Source organism: Oncorhynchus kisutch, linkage group LG15, assembly GCF_002021735.2.
Source record: "Oncorhynchus kisutch isolate 150728-3 linkage group LG15, Okis_V2, whole genome shotgun sequence".
Taxonomy (NCBI): Eukaryota; Metazoa; Chordata; class Actinopteri; order Salmoniformes; family Salmonidae; genus Oncorhynchus; species Oncorhynchus kisutch.
In genome coordinates, this window is record NC_034188.2 from 74,623,124 (window position 1) to 74,641,574 (window position 18,451).

General features: G+C 48.4%; 1 pseudogene; it reads left to right on the plus strand.

Moving 5' to 3' along the window:
- The first annotated feature begins 12,582 nt into the window (after positions 1-12,582).
- LOC116353713 (spore wall protein 2-like) lies at positions 12,583-17,855 on the plus strand (annotated as a pseudogene).
- Positions 17,856-18,451: the final 596 nt, after the last annotated feature.

Sequence of the window (18,451 nt, forward strand, 5' to 3'; positions counted from 1 at the left end):
TCAATGTGGAGGCTATATACAGGAGGTACCGGTACAGTGTCAATGTGGAGGCTATATACAGGGGCTACCGGTACAGTGTCAATGTGGAAGCTATATACAGGGGGTACCGATACAGAGTCAATGTGGAGGCTATATACAGGAGGTACCGGTACAGTGTCAATGTGGAGGCTATATACAGGGGGTACCGGTACAGTGTCAATGTGGAGGCTATATACAGGGGGTACCGGTACAGTGTCAATGTGGAGGCTATATATAGGGGGTTGCGGTACAGAGTCAATGTGGAGGCTATATACAGGGGGTACCGGTACAGTGTCAATGTGGAGGCTATATACAGGAGGTACCGGTATAGTGTCAACGTGGAGGCTATATACAGGGGGTACCGGTACAGTGTCAATGTGGAGGCTATATACAGGGGGTACCGGTACAGTGTCAATGTGGAGGCTATATACAGGGGGTACCGGTACAGTGTCAATATGGAGGCTATATACAGGGGGTACCGGTACAGTGTCAATGTGGAGGCTATATACAGGGGGTACCGGTACAGTGTCAATGTGGAGGCTATATACAGGGGGTACCAGTACAGTGTCAATGTGGAGGCTATATACAGGAGGTACCGGTACAGTGTCAATGTGGAGGCTATATACAGGGGCTACCGGTACAGTGTCAATGTGGAAGCTATATACAGGGGGTACCGATACAGAGTCAATGTGGAGGCTATATACAGGAGGTACCGGTACAGTGTCAATGTGGAGGCTATATACAGGGGGTACCGGTACAGTGTCAATGTGGAGGCTATATACAGGGGGTACCGGTACAGTGTCAATGTGGAGGCTATATATAGGGGGGTTGCGGTACAGAGTCAATGTGGAGGCTATATACAGGGGGTACCGGTACAGTGTCAATGTGGAGGCTATATACAGGAGGTACCGGTATAGTGTCAACGTGGAGGCTATATACAGGGGGTACCGGTACAGTGTCAATGTGGAGGCTATATACAGGGGGTACCGGTACAGTGTCAATGTGGAGGCTATATACAGGGGTACCGGTACAGTGTCAATATGGAGGCTATATACAGGGGGTACCGGTACAGTGTCAATGTGGAGGCTATATACAGGGGGTACCGGTACAGTGTCAATGTGGAGGCTATATACAGGAGGTACCGGTACAGTGTCAATGTGGAGGCTATATACAGGGGGTACCGGTACAGTGTCAATGTGGAGGCTATATACAGGGGGTACCGGTACAGTGTCAATGTGGAGGCTATATATAGGGGGTTGCGGTACAGAGTCAATGTGGAGGCTATATACAGGGGGTACCGGTACAGTGTCAATGTGGAGGCTATATACAGGAGGTACCGGTATAGTGTCAACGTGGAGGCTATATACAGGGGGTACCGGTACAGTGTCAATGTGGAGGCTATATACAGGGGGTACCGGTACAGTGTCAATGTGGAGGCTATATACAGGGGGTACCGGTACAGTGTCAATATGGAGGCTATATACAGGGGGTACCGGTACAGTGTCAATGTGGAGGCTATATACAGGGGGTACCGGTACAGTGTCAATGTGGAGGCTATATACAGGGGGTACCAGTACAGTGTCAATGTGGAGGCTATATACAGGGGCTACCGGTACAGTGTCAATGTGGAGGCTATATACAGGGGGTACTGGTACAGTGTTAATGTGGAGGCTATATACAGGAGGTACCGGTACAGTGTCAATGTGGAGGCTATATACAGCAGGTACCGGTACAGTGTCAATGTGGAGGCTATATACAGGAGGTACCGGTACAGTGTCAATGTGGAGGCTATATACAGGAGGTACCGGTACAGTGTCAATGTGGAGGCTATATACAGGAGGTACCAGTACAGAGTCAATGTGGAGGCTATATACAGGAGGTACCGGTACAGTGTCAATGTGGAGGCTATATACAGGGGCTACCGGTACAGTGTCAATGTGGAAGCTATATACAGGGGGTACCGATACAGAGTCAATGTGGAGGCTATATACAGGAGGTACCGGTACAGTGTCAATGTGGAGGCTATATACAGGGGGTACCGGTACAGTGTCAATGTGGAGGCTATATACAGGGGGTACCGGTACAGTGTCAATGTGGAGGCTATATATAGGGGGTTGCGGTACAGAGTCAATGTGGAGGCTATATACAGGGGGTACCGGTACAGTGTCAATGTGGAGGCTATATACAGGAGGTACCGGTATAGTGTCAACGTGGAGGCTATATACAGGGGGTACCGGTACAGTGTCAATGTGGAGGCTATATACAGGGGGTACCGGTACAGTGTCAATGTGGAGGCTATATACAGGGGGTACCGGTACAGTGTCAATATGGAGGCTATATACAGGGGGTACCGGTACAGTGTCAATGTGGAGGCTATATACAGGGGGTACCGGTACAGTGTCAATGTGGAGGCTATATACAGGGGGTACCAGTACAGTGTCAATGTGGAGGCTATATACAGGAGGTACCGGTACAGTGTCAATGTGGAGGCTATATACAGGGGCTACCGGTACAGTGTCAATGTGGAAGCTATATACAGGGGGTACCGATACAGAGTCAATGTGGAGGCTATATACAGGAGGTACCGGTACAGTGTCAATGTGGAGGCTATATACAGGGGGTACCGGTACAGTGTCAATGTGGAGGCTATATACAGGGGGTACCGGTACAGTGTCAATGTGGAGGCTATATATAGGGGGTTGCGGTACAGAGTCAATGTGGAGGCTATATACAGGGGGTACCGGTACAGTGTCAATGTGGAGGCTATATACAGGAGGTACCGGTATAGTGTCAACGTGGAGGCTATATACAGGGGGTACCGGTACAGTGTCAATGTGGAGGCTATATACAGGGGGTACCGGTACAGTGTCAATGTGGAGGCTATATACAGGGGGTACCGGTACAGTGTCAATATGGAGGCTATATACAGGGGTACCGGTACAGTGTCAATGTGGAGGCTATATACAGGGGGTACCGGTACAGTGTCAATGTGGAGGCTATATACAGGGGGTACCAGTACAGTGTCAATGTGGAGGCTATATACAGGGGCTACCGGTACAGTGTCAATGTGGAGGCTATATACAGGAGGTACCAGTACAGTGTCAATGTGGAGGCTACATACAGGGGGTACTGGTACAGTGTTAATGTGGAGGCTATATACAGGAGGTACCGGTACAGTGTCAATGTGGAGGCTATATACAGCAGGTACCGGTACAGTGTCAATGTGGAGGCTATATACAGGAGGTACCGGTACAGTGTCAATGTGGAGGCTATATACAGGAGGTACCGGTACAGTGTCAATGTGGAGGCTATATACAGGAGGTACCAGTACAGAGTCAATGTGGAGGCTATATACAGGAGGTACCGGTACAGTGTCAATGTGGAGGCTATATACAGGGGCTACCGGTACAGTGTCAATGTGGAAGCTATATACAGGGGGTACCGATACAGAGTCAATGTGGAGGCTATATACAGGAGGTACCGGTACAGTGTCAATGTGGAGGCTATATACAGGGGGTACCGGTACAGTGTCAATGTGGAGGCTATATACAGGGGGTACCGGTACAGTGTCAATGTGGAGGCTATATATAGGGGGTTGCGGTACAGAGTCAATGTGGAGGCTATATACAGGGGGTACCGGTACAGTGTCAATGTGGAGGCTATATACAGGAGGTACCGGTATAGTGTCAACGTGGAGGCTATATACAGGGGGTACCGGTACAGTGTCAATGTGGAGGCTATATACAGGGGGTACCGGTACAGTGTCAATGTGGAGGCTATATACAGGGGGTACCGGTACAGTGTCAATATGGAGGCTATATACAGGGGGTACCGGTACAGTGTCAATGTGGAGGCTATATACAGGGGGTACCGGTACAGTGTCAATGTGGAGGCTATATACAGGGGGTACCAGTACAGTGTCAATGTGGAGGCTATATACAGGGGCTACCGGTACAGTGTCAATGTGGAGGCTATATACAGGAGGTACCAGTACAGAGTCAATGTGGAGGCTATATACAGGGGGTACCGGTACAGTGTCAATGTGGAGGCTATATATAGGGGGTTGCGGTACAGAGTCAATGTGGAGGCTATATACAGGGGGTACCGGTACAGTGTCAATGTGGAGGCTATATACAGGAGGTACCGGTATAGTGTCAACGTGGAGGCTATATACAGGGGGTACCGGTACAGTGTCAATGTGGAGGCTATATACAGGGGGTACCGGTACAGTGTCAATGTGGAGGCTATATACAGGGGGTACCGGTACAGTGTCAATATGGAGGCTATATACAGGGGGTACCGGTACAGTGTCAATGTGGAGGCTATATACAGGGGGTACCGGTACAGTGTCAATGTGGAAGCTATATACAGGGGGTACCAGTACAGTGTCAATGTGGAGGCTATATACAGGGGGTACCAGTACAGTATCAATGTGGAGGCTATATACAGGAGGTACCAGTACAGTGTCAATGTGGAGGCTATATAAAGGGGCTACCAGTACAGTGTCAATGTGGAGGCTATATACACGGGGTACCAATACAGTGTCAATGTGGAGGCTATATACAGGGGCTACCAGTACAGTGTCAATGTGGAGGCTATATACAGGGGCTACCGGTACAGTGTCAATGTGGAGGCTATATACAGGGGGTACCGGTACAGTGTCAATGTGGAGGCTATATACAGGGGGTACCGGTACAGTGTCAATATGGAGGCTATATACAGGGGGTTCCGGTACAGTGTCAATGTGGAGGCTATATACAGGGGGTACCGGTACAGTGTCAATGTGGAGGCTATATACAGGGGGTACCAGTACAGTGTCAATGTGGAGGCTATATAGAGGGGCTACCGGTACAGTGTCAATGTGGAGGCTATATACAGGAGGTACCAGTACAGTGTCAATGTGGAGGCTACATACAGGGGGTACTGGTACAGTGTTAATGTGGAGGCTATATACAGGAGGTACCGGTACAGTGTCAATGTGGAGGCTATATACAGCAGGTACCGGTACAGTGTCAATGTGGAGGCTATATACAGGAGGTACCGGTACAGTGTCAATGTGGAGGCTATATACAGGAGGTACCGGTACAGTGTCAATGTGGAGGCTATATACAGGGGGTACAAGTACAGAGTCAATGTGGAGGCTATATACAGGAGGTAACTGTACAGAGTCAATGTGGAGGCTATATACAGGAGGTACCGGTACAGTGTCAATGTGGAGGCTATATACAGGAGGTACCAGTACAGTGTCAATGTGGAGGCTACATACAGGGGGTACTGGTACAGTGTTAATGTGGAGGCTATATACAGGAGGTACCGGTACAGTGTCAATGTGGAGGCTATATACAGCAGGTACCGGTACAGTGTCAATGTGGAGGCTATATACAGGAGGTACCGGTACAGTGTCAATGTGGAGGCTATATACAGGAGGTACCGGTACAGTGTCAATGTGGAGGCTATATACAGGAGGTACCGGTACAGTGTCAATGTGGAAGCTATATACAGGAGGTACCGGTACAGTGTCAATGTGGAGGCTATATACAGGGGCTACCGGTACAGTGTCAATGTGGAAGCTATATACAGGGGGTACCGATACAGAGTCAATGTGGAGGCTATATACAGGAGGTACCGGTACAGTGTCAATGTGGAGGCTATATACAGGGGGTACCGGTACAGTGTCAATGTGGAGGCTATATACAGGGGGTACCGGTACAGTGTCAATGTGGAGGCTATATATAGGGGGTTGCGGTACAGAGTCAATGTGGAGGCTATATACAGGGGGTACCGGTACAGTGTCAATGTGGAGGCTATATACAGGAGGTACCGGTATAGTGTCAACGTGGAGGCTATATACAGGGGGTACCGGTACAGTGTCAATGTGGAGGCTATATACAGGGGGTACCGGTACAGTGTCAATGTGGAGGCTATATACAGGGGGTACCGGTACAGTGTCAATATGGAGGCTATATACAGGGGGTACCGGTACAGTGTCAATGTGGAGGCTATATACAGGGGGTACCGGTACAGTGTCAATGTGGAGGCTATATACAGGGGGTACCAGTACAGTGTCAATGTGGAGGCTATATACAGGGGCTACCGGTACAGTGTCAATGTGGAGGCTATATACAGGAGGTACCAGTACAGAGTCAATGTGGAGGCTATATACAGGGGGTACCGGTACAGTGTCAATGTGGAGGCTATATATAGGGGGTTGCGGTACAGAGTCAATGTGGAGGCTATATACAGGGGGTACCGGTACAGTGTCAATGTGGAGGCTATATACAGGAGGTACCGGTATAGTGTCAACGTGGAGGCTATATACAGGGGGTACCGGTACAGTGTCAATGTGGAGGCTATATACAGGGGGTACCGGTACAGTGTCAATGTGGAGGCTATATACAGGGGGTACCGGTACAGTGTCAATATGGAGGCTATATACAGGGGGTACCGGTACAGTGTCAATGTGGAGGCTATATACAGGGGGTACCAGTACAGTGTCAATGTGGAGGCTATATACAGGGGGTACCAGTACAGTATCAATGTGGAGGCTATACACAGGGGGTACCAGTACAGTGTCAATGTGGAGGCTATATACAGGAGGTACCAGTACAGAGTCAATGTGGAGGCTATATACAGGGGCTACCAGTACAGTGTTAATGTGGAGGCTATATACAGGGGGTACCGGTACAGTGTCAATGTGGAGGCTATATACAGGGGGTACCGGTACAGTGTCAATGTGGAGGCTATATACAGGGGGTACCGGTACAGTGTCAATATGGAGGCTATATACAGGGGGTACCAGTACAGTGTCAATGTGGAGGCTATATACAGGGGGTACCAGTACAGTGTCAATGTGGAGGCTATATACAGGGGGTACCAGTACAGTATCAATGTGGAGGCTATACACAGGGGGTACCAGTACAGTGTCAATGTGGAGGCTATATACAGGAGGTACCAGTACAGAGTCAATGTGGAGGCTATATACAGGGGCTACCAGTACAGTGTTAATGTGGAGGCTATATACAGGGGGTACCGGTACAGTACATTGAGGTAATATGTACATGTAGGTAGAGTTATTAAAGTGACTATGCATAGATAATAAACAGAGGGTAGCAGCAGGGTGAAAGAGTGGGGGGGGGGGCAATGCAAATAGTCTGGGTAGCCATTTGATTAGATGTTCAGGAGTCTTATGGTTTGGGGGTAGAAACTGTTTAGAAGCCTCTTGGACCTAGACTTGGTGCTCCAGTACCCGCTTGCCATGCGTTAGCAGAGAGAACAGTCTATTACTGGGGTGGCTGGAGTCTTTGACAATTTTTAGGTCTTGGATGGCAGGAAGCTTGGACCCAGTGATGTACTGGGCCGTACGCACTACCCTATGTAGTGCGGAGGCCAGGCAGAGATGCAACCATTCAGGATTCTCTCGATGGTGCAGCTGTAGAACCTTTTGAGGATCAGGGGGAGGGTGCTCTGCTACAGACAGTTAGTTACATAGAGCAGGGTTAGGTACACACACACACACACACACACACACACACACACACACACACACACACATACACACACACACACACACATATACAGTACACACACATAATAACACGCACACATGTATACACACATGCATGTACACGCAGGTACTCACACACACACGTGGGGCCAAGACATATTTCTTCAGCCTCCTGAGACGCTGTTGCGTCTTCTTCACTACACTGTCTGTGTAGATGGACCATTTCAGATCGTCAGTGATGTGTACGCCAAGGAACTTAAAGCTTTCCACCTTCTCCACTGCGGACCCATCAATGTGGATAGGGGTGTGCTCCCACTGCTGTTTCCTAAGCAGGCAGAAAGAAACAGAAAGATTTGACCGCAGATCAACTGTAAATATCACAGATAGAAGGAGCTTAGCTACCATCATCTTTGTTAATATGGCTTGTTCAAAAAAAGGAAAAGTTGACTCTGAAAACTGTATATTCAAAGATGAGTGGACGGAACAGTATTTATTCATTCTCCCCGTAACTAGCACAAAACCAATGTGCCTGATATGCAGTGAGTCCCTAGCTCTCGTGAAAAGTGCCCATGTTCAGCGCAATTATGAGACCAGGCATGGTAAATTGGATCAGACGGAAACATAGAGGGGAGAACAAACAAGATTAATCAACTCAAATCCCAATATGAGAGGTTCAACAAAGTCCTTGTCAATTCCCTGAAAGCCCAACAACGTGCAATGGAGTGTTCACTGGGGATAGCTTGGTTTTTGGGAAACACAACAAAAATATTTTCAGACGCTGAGATGGTAAAAGAATGAAGCGTAAAGTTGCTGACCTAGCTCGACGGTAAACTAAAATATGAGCTCAGGGAAAAGATCAAACAGATCCAACTGTCAGGTTCCAGAGCAATGAGGAGAACGGAAATATTAGCTGAAGATTTAACTTCACAACTTGGTGAGGCCATTCAGAATGCACCATGCATTTCATTAGCTGTGGATGAATCAACACATAACACTGATAATACCCAGCTTCTGGTGTTTGTTAGATTTGATAATAAATCAAAGAAGGAATTATGTGAGGAGCTGTTGGGCTTAACCCATCTAGAAGCACACACACGGGGAGAGGATATCCATGAGGTCATCAAAGGGATGCTGACCAAAAGGGGAAAGATCTGAAGTCAGTGGTCTCCATCACCACAGATGGAGCTCCAGCCATGACAGGAAGAGGGAGGGGACTGGTTGCACTTTAAAAAAAGGACTTCCCTGACATCATATCACTGCATCATCCATCAATCTGTCCTGGGTGCCAGTCTGGGAAAATTGTATTCTGAGGTCCTGACAATGATGATGAAACTGACCAACTTTTTGAGAGCTACATCATCCCCACAACCCCGCCTGCTACGATGCATTCTGACAGAGGCCAATGCCAGTTTTGATGACTTACTACTGCACAACAACTTCAGATGGCTCAGCAAAGGCAGGGTTTTGGAACGCTTCTGGGCCATTGAGAAGCAAATCAAAGCTTTCTTATCAGAGCAAAAGAGTGACAAGACAACTCGGTTTTCTGAGTTTTTGGAAGATGAGGAGAAGATGGAAACAGTTGCATTTTTGACAGACAATCCATCACACCTTAATCAACTGAATGTTAAGCTGCAGGGACGGGACAACACGATAACAGCAGTCTAGGCTTTCCAGAATACATTTAGGCTTTTCAAGAATGATCCCCAGGGAGAACTTGTCCACCTCCCTGATCTTCTGGTACAAACGCAGGGAAACAAAGATGACAAAGAAATAAATACCAAAATATAGTTTTGGGTGTAATTTTCCTTTAAGTAATGCTATTAAATTAGATTTTTAGAGAGAGCATGGAGCATTCCTCTGTGTGGCTCTCTGCAAGAATTGTTGTGTTTATTTCTCTCTACGTGTGAATGAGTAGGAGGCATCTTGTGTTTTTAGTGTGATGAGCTATCAGTGCCTTCTGACTATCAGACTGTGTATTTTGGCTTGTGGCTAGTCCCTTCCCTCCAGTCCCATGGGACGCTCTCCCTCCTGCTCATGCTTTCTGTCTCCCTGGCACTCTATGACATACAGTTGAAGTCGGAAGTTTACATACACCTTAGCTTAATACATTTAAACTCAGTTTTTCACAATTCCTGATATTTAATCCCAGTAAAATTCCCTGTCTTAGGTCAGTTAGGATCACCACTTTATTTTAAGAATGTGAAATGTCAGAATAATAGTAGAGAGAATGATTTATTTTGGCTTTTATTTCTTTCATCACATTCCCAGTGGGTCAGAAGATTACATACACTCAATTAGTATTTGCTAACATTGCCTTTGAATTGTTTAACTTGGGTCAAACGCTTCGGGTAGCCTTCCACAAGCTTCCCAAAATAAGTTGGATGAATTTTGGCCCATTCCTCCTGACAGAGCTGGTGTAACTGAATCAGGTTTGTAGGCCTCCTTGCTCGCACACGCTTTTTCAGTTCTGCCCACAAATTTTCTATAGCATTGAGGTCAGGGCTTTGTGGGCTACTCCAATATCTTGACTTTGTTGTCCTTAACTTGGGGTCATTGTCCATTGGGAAGACCCATTTACAACCAAGCTTTAACTTCCTGACTGATGTCTTGAGATGTTGCTTCAATATATCCACATCATTTTCCTCCCTCATCATGCCATCTATTTTGTGAAGTGCACCAGTCCCTCCTGCAGCAAAGCACCCCCACAACATGATGCTGCCACCCACGTGCTTCACAGTTGGGATGGTGTTCTTCGGCTAGCAAGCCTCCCCTTTTTCCTCCAAACATAACGATGGTCATTATGGCCAAACAGTTCTATTTTTGTTTCATCAGACCAGATTACATTTCACCAAAAAGTATGATCTTTGTCCCAATGTGCAGTTGCAAACCTTAGTCTGGCTTTTTATGGCGGTTTTGGAGCAGTGGCTTCTTCCTTGCTGAGCGGCCTTTCAGGTTATGTCGATATAGGACTCATTTTACTGTGGATATAGATACTTTTGTACCTGTTTCCTCCAGCATCTTCACAAGGTCCTTTGCTGTTGTTCTGGGATTGATTTGCACTTTTCACACCAAAGTACGTTCATCTCTAGGAGACAGAACCCGTCTCCTTCCTGAGCTGTATGATGGCTGTGTGGTCCCATGGTGTTTATACTTGCGTACTATTGTTTGTACAGTTGAACGTGGTACCTTCAGGCCTTTGGATATTGCTCCCAAGGATGAACCAGACTTGAGGACGTCTTGGCTGATTTCTTTTGATTTCCCATGATGTCAAACAAAGAGGCACTGAGTTTGAAGGTAAGCCGTGAAATACATCCACAGGTACACCGCCAATTGACTCGAATGATGTCAATTAGCCTATCAGAAGCTTCTAAAGCCATGACATCATTTTCTTGAATTTTCCGAGCTGTTTAAAGGCACAGTCAACTTAGTGTATGTAAACTTCTGACCCACTGGAATTATGATACAGTGAATTATAAGTGAAATAATCTGTCTGTAAACAATTGTTGGAAAAATGACTTGTGTCATGTACAAAGTAGATGTCCTAACCGACTTGCCAAAACTATAGTTTGTTAACAATACATTTGTGGAGTGGTTGAAAAACGAGTTTTAATGATTCCAACATAAGTGTATGTAAACTTCCGACTTCAACTGTATTTGGGGAAAATATTGACCTATCGTCTCTCTAAAACGTTAGCCCAGAGGATGTGAAAGCTAAAAGGATGTTGAAACCAAAAAAAAATGCAGAATTCACCAACACAGACACCTATATATAGTACCCTGGTAGAGTCTCCCATCACACACTAATAGCAAGAGATAGGGAGAGAGAGAGAGAGAGAGAGAGAGAGAGAGAGAGAGAGAGAGAGAGAGAGAGAGAGAGAGAGAGAGAGTTAGAGAGAGAGAGAGAGACAGAGAGAGAGAGAGAGAGAGAGAGAGAGAGAGAGAGAGAGAGAGAGAGAGAGAGAGAGAGAGAGAGAGAGAGAGGATTGCAGATCTGAGTTAAAAGTCTGACATTCTTTCATAATGTGTTCAAATACCAATACAAGTCTCAGTTAGTTTAACCACCAATCACGTTTCTGGTTCCTGACAGCTAAAAGGGAAATATCAGAACACTTTACATGTAAACCCTGAGCTAGCAGCCTTTAATATACTCCCCCAGAATCCTCAGCAGGTTGAGGGCAATCTGGGAGGTGAGTGGGAGAATCCTGATGAAGCTGTACTTGACTGAATCAATATGGAATGGAGAGAAGGAGGAGGAGCTTAAAGTGTGTGCGTGTGGTTGTGCCGGTATGTTCACAAAGATTGAACACGCTTAGAAAAACCTCATTGATTGTGGTTATGGCTGGCAGTTCTCCTATTTGGTTACTAATCTATATCTGCTGTGTGCTGGGATCAAGAGTTTCTCTCCCTCCTTTCTCCTCCTTTTCTTTTGAATCTCATTGATGGCCGAGCCAGCTGCTGGAAACCCAACTCTCTACTGAGCCAGTGAACAGAGAAGTTCATGGAAACGTATAATTGCTCAGTTAGAACTTGTACAAGCAATGATCTGAATGTGCTCATATAAGAAACATCTTCAAGCCGCACAATGTATAAACAGTGTAAGTATAAACAACGAAACATCACTATATCACTTTTGATTATCAGAAGCCCATTGAAGGAGGGGAGAAGTATAGCATGATTAAACAGCTAGGAATGTGTTTCTGAGTGAAACTAGCCATTGAAGGAACATAGTAATTGATTCCACTCATCATTCAATGTAAGTATACAAAGTTGAAGTGCACTAAAGTAAGAGGGCCTGGTTGTTTACTGTATGGCTGCCTAAAGTTATTCATCCCTGTGTCAATGCCCTTACAGAAAAAACACATGATTTCACATGTGGAATCATGTGAAAACATGTGTTTTGGGACACTCTTTCAGGTGTAGTTTCATGTTATCACATGTTGCTTTACATGTTGTCACGTTATCACATTAACTTCACAGAAGATCACGTGTGATCACATGAAAACATGTGTTTTTGGAACACTTCCCATGTGTTCACATGTGAGCTTAAGAAAGAAAGTGAGATGGATGTAGGGAGGAGGGAGGAGGGAGACACGGAGGAGGGAGACACGGAGGAGGGAGACACGGAGGAGGGAGACACGGTGGAGGGAGGCACGAAGGAGGGAGACACGGAGGAGGGAGACACGGAGGAGAGAGACACGGAGGAGGGAGGAGGGAGACACGGAGGAGGGAGACACGGAGGAGGGAGACACGGAGGAGGGAGACACGGTGGAGGGAGGCACGTAGGAGGGAGACACGGAGGAGGGAGACACGGAGGAGAGAGACACGGAGGAGGGAGACACGGAGGAGGGAGACACGGAGGAGAGAGACACGGAGGAGGGAGACACGGAGGAGGGAGACATGGAGGAGGGAGACACGGAGGAGGGAGACACGGAGGAGATAGACACGGAGGAGAGAGACACGGAGGAGGGAGACACGGAGGAGAGAGACACGGAGGAGGGAGACACGGAGGAGGGAGACACGGAGGAGAGAGACACGGAGGAGGGAGACACGGAGGAGGGAGACACAGCGGAGGGAGACACGGAGGAGGGAGACACGGAGGAGGGAGACACGGAGGAGGGAGACACGGAGGAGAGAGACACGGAGGAGGGAGACACGGAGGAGGGAGACACGGAGGAGGGAGACACGGCGGAGGGAGACAGGAAGGAGGGAGACATGGATGAGGGAGACATGGATGTGGGAGACATGGATGAGGGAGACAGGGCTGAGGGAGACATGGATGTGGGAGACATGGATGAGGGAGACATGGATGAGGGAGACATGGATGAGGGAGACATGGAGGAGGGAGACATGGATGTGGGAGACATGGATGAGGGAGACAGGGCTGAGGGAGACAGGGAGGAGGGAGACAGGGGGAGGGAGACAGGGCTGAGGGAGACAGGGATGAGGGAGACAGGGAGGAGGGAGACAGGGTGATGGAGACAGGGCTGAGGGAGACGGGGGGAGGAAGACAGGGGGAGTGAGACATGGATGAGGGAGACATGGATGAGGGAGACACAGCTGAGGGAGACAGGGCCGAGGGAGACAGGGGGGAGGGAGACAGGAAGGAGGGAGACATGGATGAGGGAGACATGGATGGGGGAGACATTTATGAGGGAGACAGAGCTGAGGGAGACAGGGCTGAGGGAGGCAGGGAGCAGGGAGACAAGGGGAGGGAGACAGGAAGTAGGGAGACATGGATGAGGGAGACAGACCTGAGGGAGACAGGGGGATGGAGACAAGGGGAGGGAGACAGGGCTGAGGGAGACAGGAAGTAGGGAGACATGGATGAGGGAGACAGACCTGAGGGAGACAGGGCTGAGGGAGACAGGGCTGAGGGAGACAGGGCTGAGGGAGAAAGGCAGGAGGGAGACAGGGGGAGGGAGACAGCAGGGAGGGAGACAGCGGGGATGGAGACAGGGTGGAGGGAGACAGGGCTGAGGGAGACAGGGCTGAGGGAGACAGGGCTGAGGGAGACAGACCTGAGGGAGACAGGGCTGAGGGAGACAGGGCTGAGGGAGAAAGGCAGGAGGGAGACAGGGGGAGGGAGACAGCAGGGAGGGAGACAGCGGGGATGGAGACAGGGTGGAGGGAGACAGGGCTGAGGGAGACAGACCTGAGGGAGACAGGGCTGAGGGAGACAGGGCTGAGGGAGAAAGGCAGGAGAGAGACAGGGGGAGGGAGACAGCAGGGAGGGAGACAGCGGGGATGGAGACAGGGTGGAGGGAGACAGGGCTGAGGGAGACAGGGCTGAGGGAGAAAGGCAGGAGGGAGACAGGGGGAGGGAGACAGCAGGGAGGGAGACAGCGGGGATGGAGACAGGGTGGAGGGAGACAGGGCTGAGGGAGACACAGCTGAGGGAGACAGGGCTGAGGGAGACAGGGCTGAGGGAGACACAGCTGAGGGAGACAGCGGGGATGGAGACAGCGGGGATGGAGACAGGGTGGAGGGAGACAGGGCTGAGGGAGACACAGCTGAGGGAGACAGGGCTGAGGGAGACAGGGCTGAGGGAGACACAGCTGAGGGAGACAGCGGGGATGGAGACAGCGGGGATGGAGACAGGGTGGAGGGAGACAGGGCTGAGGGAGACACAGCTGAGGGAGACAGGGCTGAGGGAGACAGGGCTGAGGGAGACAGGGTGGAGGGAGACAGGGTGGAGGGAGACAGGGCTGAGGGAGACAGGGTGGAGGGAGACAGGGCTGAGGGAGACAGGGTGGAGGGAGACAGGGTGGAGGGAGACAGGGCTGAGGGAGACAGGGCTGAGGGAGACAGGGTTGATGGAGACATGGAAGGATAAACAAAGACAGAAAAGAAAGAGAGATAGAAAGATAGACAACGAGAGAGTGAAATGTATTGGCTGACAAGCTTGTGAACCATGTCAAAATCCAATACTGCAATTTCAGTTGAGGTATGTGAGAGATCAGAAAAAGTAGATTTTGGTTTTATTGCAAAAGAAAATTGAAGTGCCAGCTATTGAGCTCCATCAATTATAGATACCATCACGGCTTGTCAAGGTTGAGTTATCACTGTTATATCACTGTTATATAGACACACGCACACACATGCACACCACACACAACTCATCCTTGTTACTCAACCTCTTCCCTTTCCATCTATTTCCCTCTACAGGTTTTTAGAAATCTTTGCACCTTTATTCAAAATCTAAATCAGAAATACCTTATTTACATAAGTATTCAGACCCTTTCTATAAGACTCGGTGAGCTCAGGTGCATCCTGTTTCCATTGATCATCCTTAAGATGTTTCCAGAACTTCATTGTAGTCCACCTTGGTAAATTCAATTGATTGAACATGATTTGGAATGGCATACACCTGTCTATACACGGTCCCACAGTTCACAGTGCATGTCAGAGCAACGACAAAGCCATGAGATCGAAGGAATTGTCCGTAGAGCTCCGATACATGATTGTGTCGAGGCACAGATCTGGGGAAGGTTACCAAAAATGTCTGCAGCATTGAAGGTCCCCAAGAACACTGTGGCTTCCATCATTCTTAAATGGAAGAAGTTTGGAACCATCAAGACTCTTCCTAGAGCTGGCCACCCGGCCAAACTCCGCAATCAGGGGAGAAGGGACTTGGTCAGGGAACTGACCAAGAACCCAATGTTCACTCTGACAGAGCTCTAGAATTCCTCCAGAAGGAAGACTCTACCAATCAGGCCTTTAAGGTAGAGTGGCCAGATTGAAGACACTCCTCAGTAAAAGGCACATGACAGCCCGCTTGGAGTTTTCCAAAAGGCACCTAAAGACTCTCAGACCATGAGAAACAAGATTGAACACTTTGGCCTGAATGCCAAGCATCAAGTCTGGAGGACACCTTGCACCATCCCTACAGTGAAGCATGGTTGTGGAAGCATCATACTGTGGGGATGTTTTTCATCTAGTCAGGGTCGAGGCAAAGATGAACGGAGCAAAGTACAGAGAGATTCTTGATGAAAACCTGCTCCAGAGCACTCAGGACCTTAGACCGGGGTGAAGGTTCACCTTCCAACAGGACAACGACCCTAAACACACATCCAAGATAACGCAGGAGTGGCTTCGGGACAAGTCTCTGAATGTCCTTGAATGGTCCAGGCAGAGCTCGGACTTGAACCCGATCAAACATCTCTGGAGAGACCTGAAAATAGCTGTGCAGCAACGCTCCCCAGCCAACCTGACAAGAGTTTGAGGATCTGCAGAAAATAATGTAAATGTAAATGTCATATTTCAGTTTTTTTGCTTTGTCATTATGGGGTATTGTGTGTAGATTGGTGAGGGAAAAAAACGATGTAATCAATTTTAGAATAGGGCTCTATCGTAACAACGAAAAAGTCAAGGGAATACTTTCCGAATGCAACAGCAAATGCTAGTTGGGTTGTGAAAATCCTCATCCTATTTTTAAATGTTCAGCCTTTGTATTTCTTTTGATTGGCATCGCCAACCTGTTCTACTCACCACCTCTGTCACTGTGAACTGGCCACATGGTGGAGTGTGTGCTGGTAAATTCATGGCTTTAACATGACTGCATGCGTGCGTGCCGCTTATTAGGGCAAGTCCTTTTAGGATGTCCATTCTCCTCATTCAGGAAGTGCTGTTGTGAGGCAATTTTATCATTTGTTCAAGTGAAGTATTTTTGCCTTCATTTTTCATCATGTGTACATTTGGAAAATAACCTCTGGATCCTATCTTCTTATCACCTGTACTGTTTATAAGAAATAAGACATAGTTCTGCAGCTGATCCTCCCTCACTCTCAACAGTTGCTTCTCTACTCCATCTAACTAGCCTGCTGGGCCATCTATCTCCACACTCTCTCAGATACTGCCTCATAACTGTGGAGAAAGTGCAGGCCTGTGTAAGTGTGCCTATGTGCATGCTTGTAGAGCGTTGGTTGCAGCTCTGGCCTGGGTGTGTTTGCACTGGTCATACAGAGGTTTCAAAGGGTTTTATCGCAGCACATTAGCAGAGCTTGTAGCAGTTATCACTGCACTGACTGCAGTGGGTCCACCATTAAGTGTCGATAAGAGACAATACAGCTAGTATGTGTTTATGTACTGTGACATACCAGTGTACAGCCGACAGTTGGGAAAGGGGAGGGCGGAGGGGTGAGGGAGAGGGCGTCAAAATTCCCTATCCCAGCAATGTCAACTATTTCATTCAGTTCTCTAGAGAGCTGAGCCATCTGTCAAATGGAGTACTCAGCTGTCTCCTTCCTCAGGCATTCCCACAGCCGTATCGCAGAGCCCCGCTTAACACTAATGCAACACTATCACTTACACCCACACACGCAAGCTTGCACACACGTCCCTACACACACAGAACATGTTTATAGTATGGGAGTGATGTAAGGTTAGATGGATATTTCACTATTAGGACCTAGAGTCTAGGTGTTCCTAACGGCAGCAGCACCAGATGTGCAGTATTATCTGCTAGTCATGTTTAGACATGCATGTTCAACATCACCTCATGTGTAATCCCAATTCATCAGTGATATTGCTGTGCTGTGTATAACTATGTGAAGGGTGTTATGTCTCATAATGCTGATTTGTTATGATGTGACAGTAAACTGCAAGAGGACAGAAGGGGGTGGAGGGGAGGTGGGTGAGACGAGGGGGCCTCCTTGGGGAAGACAGAGGAGAGAGAGAGAGAGAGAGAGAGAGAGAGAGAGAGCGTGTGTACATGCGTGCGTGCGTGTGTGCGTGCGTGTGCGCATGTGTTCGTGCGTGTGCGTGCGTGTGTGTGCGTGTATTTGTGTCTCATTATCAGGAGACCTGGGTGGAGACTCCTCCAGGAGATCTGTGAGTGAGCCACGGGAGATGATGACTTCATTACCACCTGAAAGGTAGATGAAAACATTGAATCCTCCCTCCCTCCTCCTCTCATCCCTCCTCCTCTCATCCCTCCATCCGTAAAACAACCTTAAAGTCAAGCCCCAAATCTCTCCAGAGGCAGAGAAGAAAAACAAGGTAAAGAACATTCAATAATAGCAATCATAAAACAACATTATTTGGCCTGCCCTCTAGCCTCTCTAGCCTCTCTAGCCTCTCTAGACTCTCTAGCCTCTCTAGACTCTCTAGCCTCTCTAGCCTCTCTAGCCTCTCTAGCCTCTCTAGACTCTCTAGCCTCTCTAGCCTCTCTAGTCTCTCTAGACTCTCTAGCCTCTCTAGACTCTCTAGCCTCTCTAGACTCTCTAGCCTCTCTATACTCTCTACTCTCTCTAGCCTCTCTAGACTCTCTAGCCTCTCTAGACTCTCTAGCCTCTCTAGCCTCTCTAGCCTCTCTAGCCTCTCTAGACTCTCTAGCCTCTCTAGCCTCTCTAGCCTCTCTAGACTATCTAGCCTCTCTAGCCTCTCTAGCCTCTCTAGCCACTCTAGCCACTCTAGCCTCTCTAGCCTCTC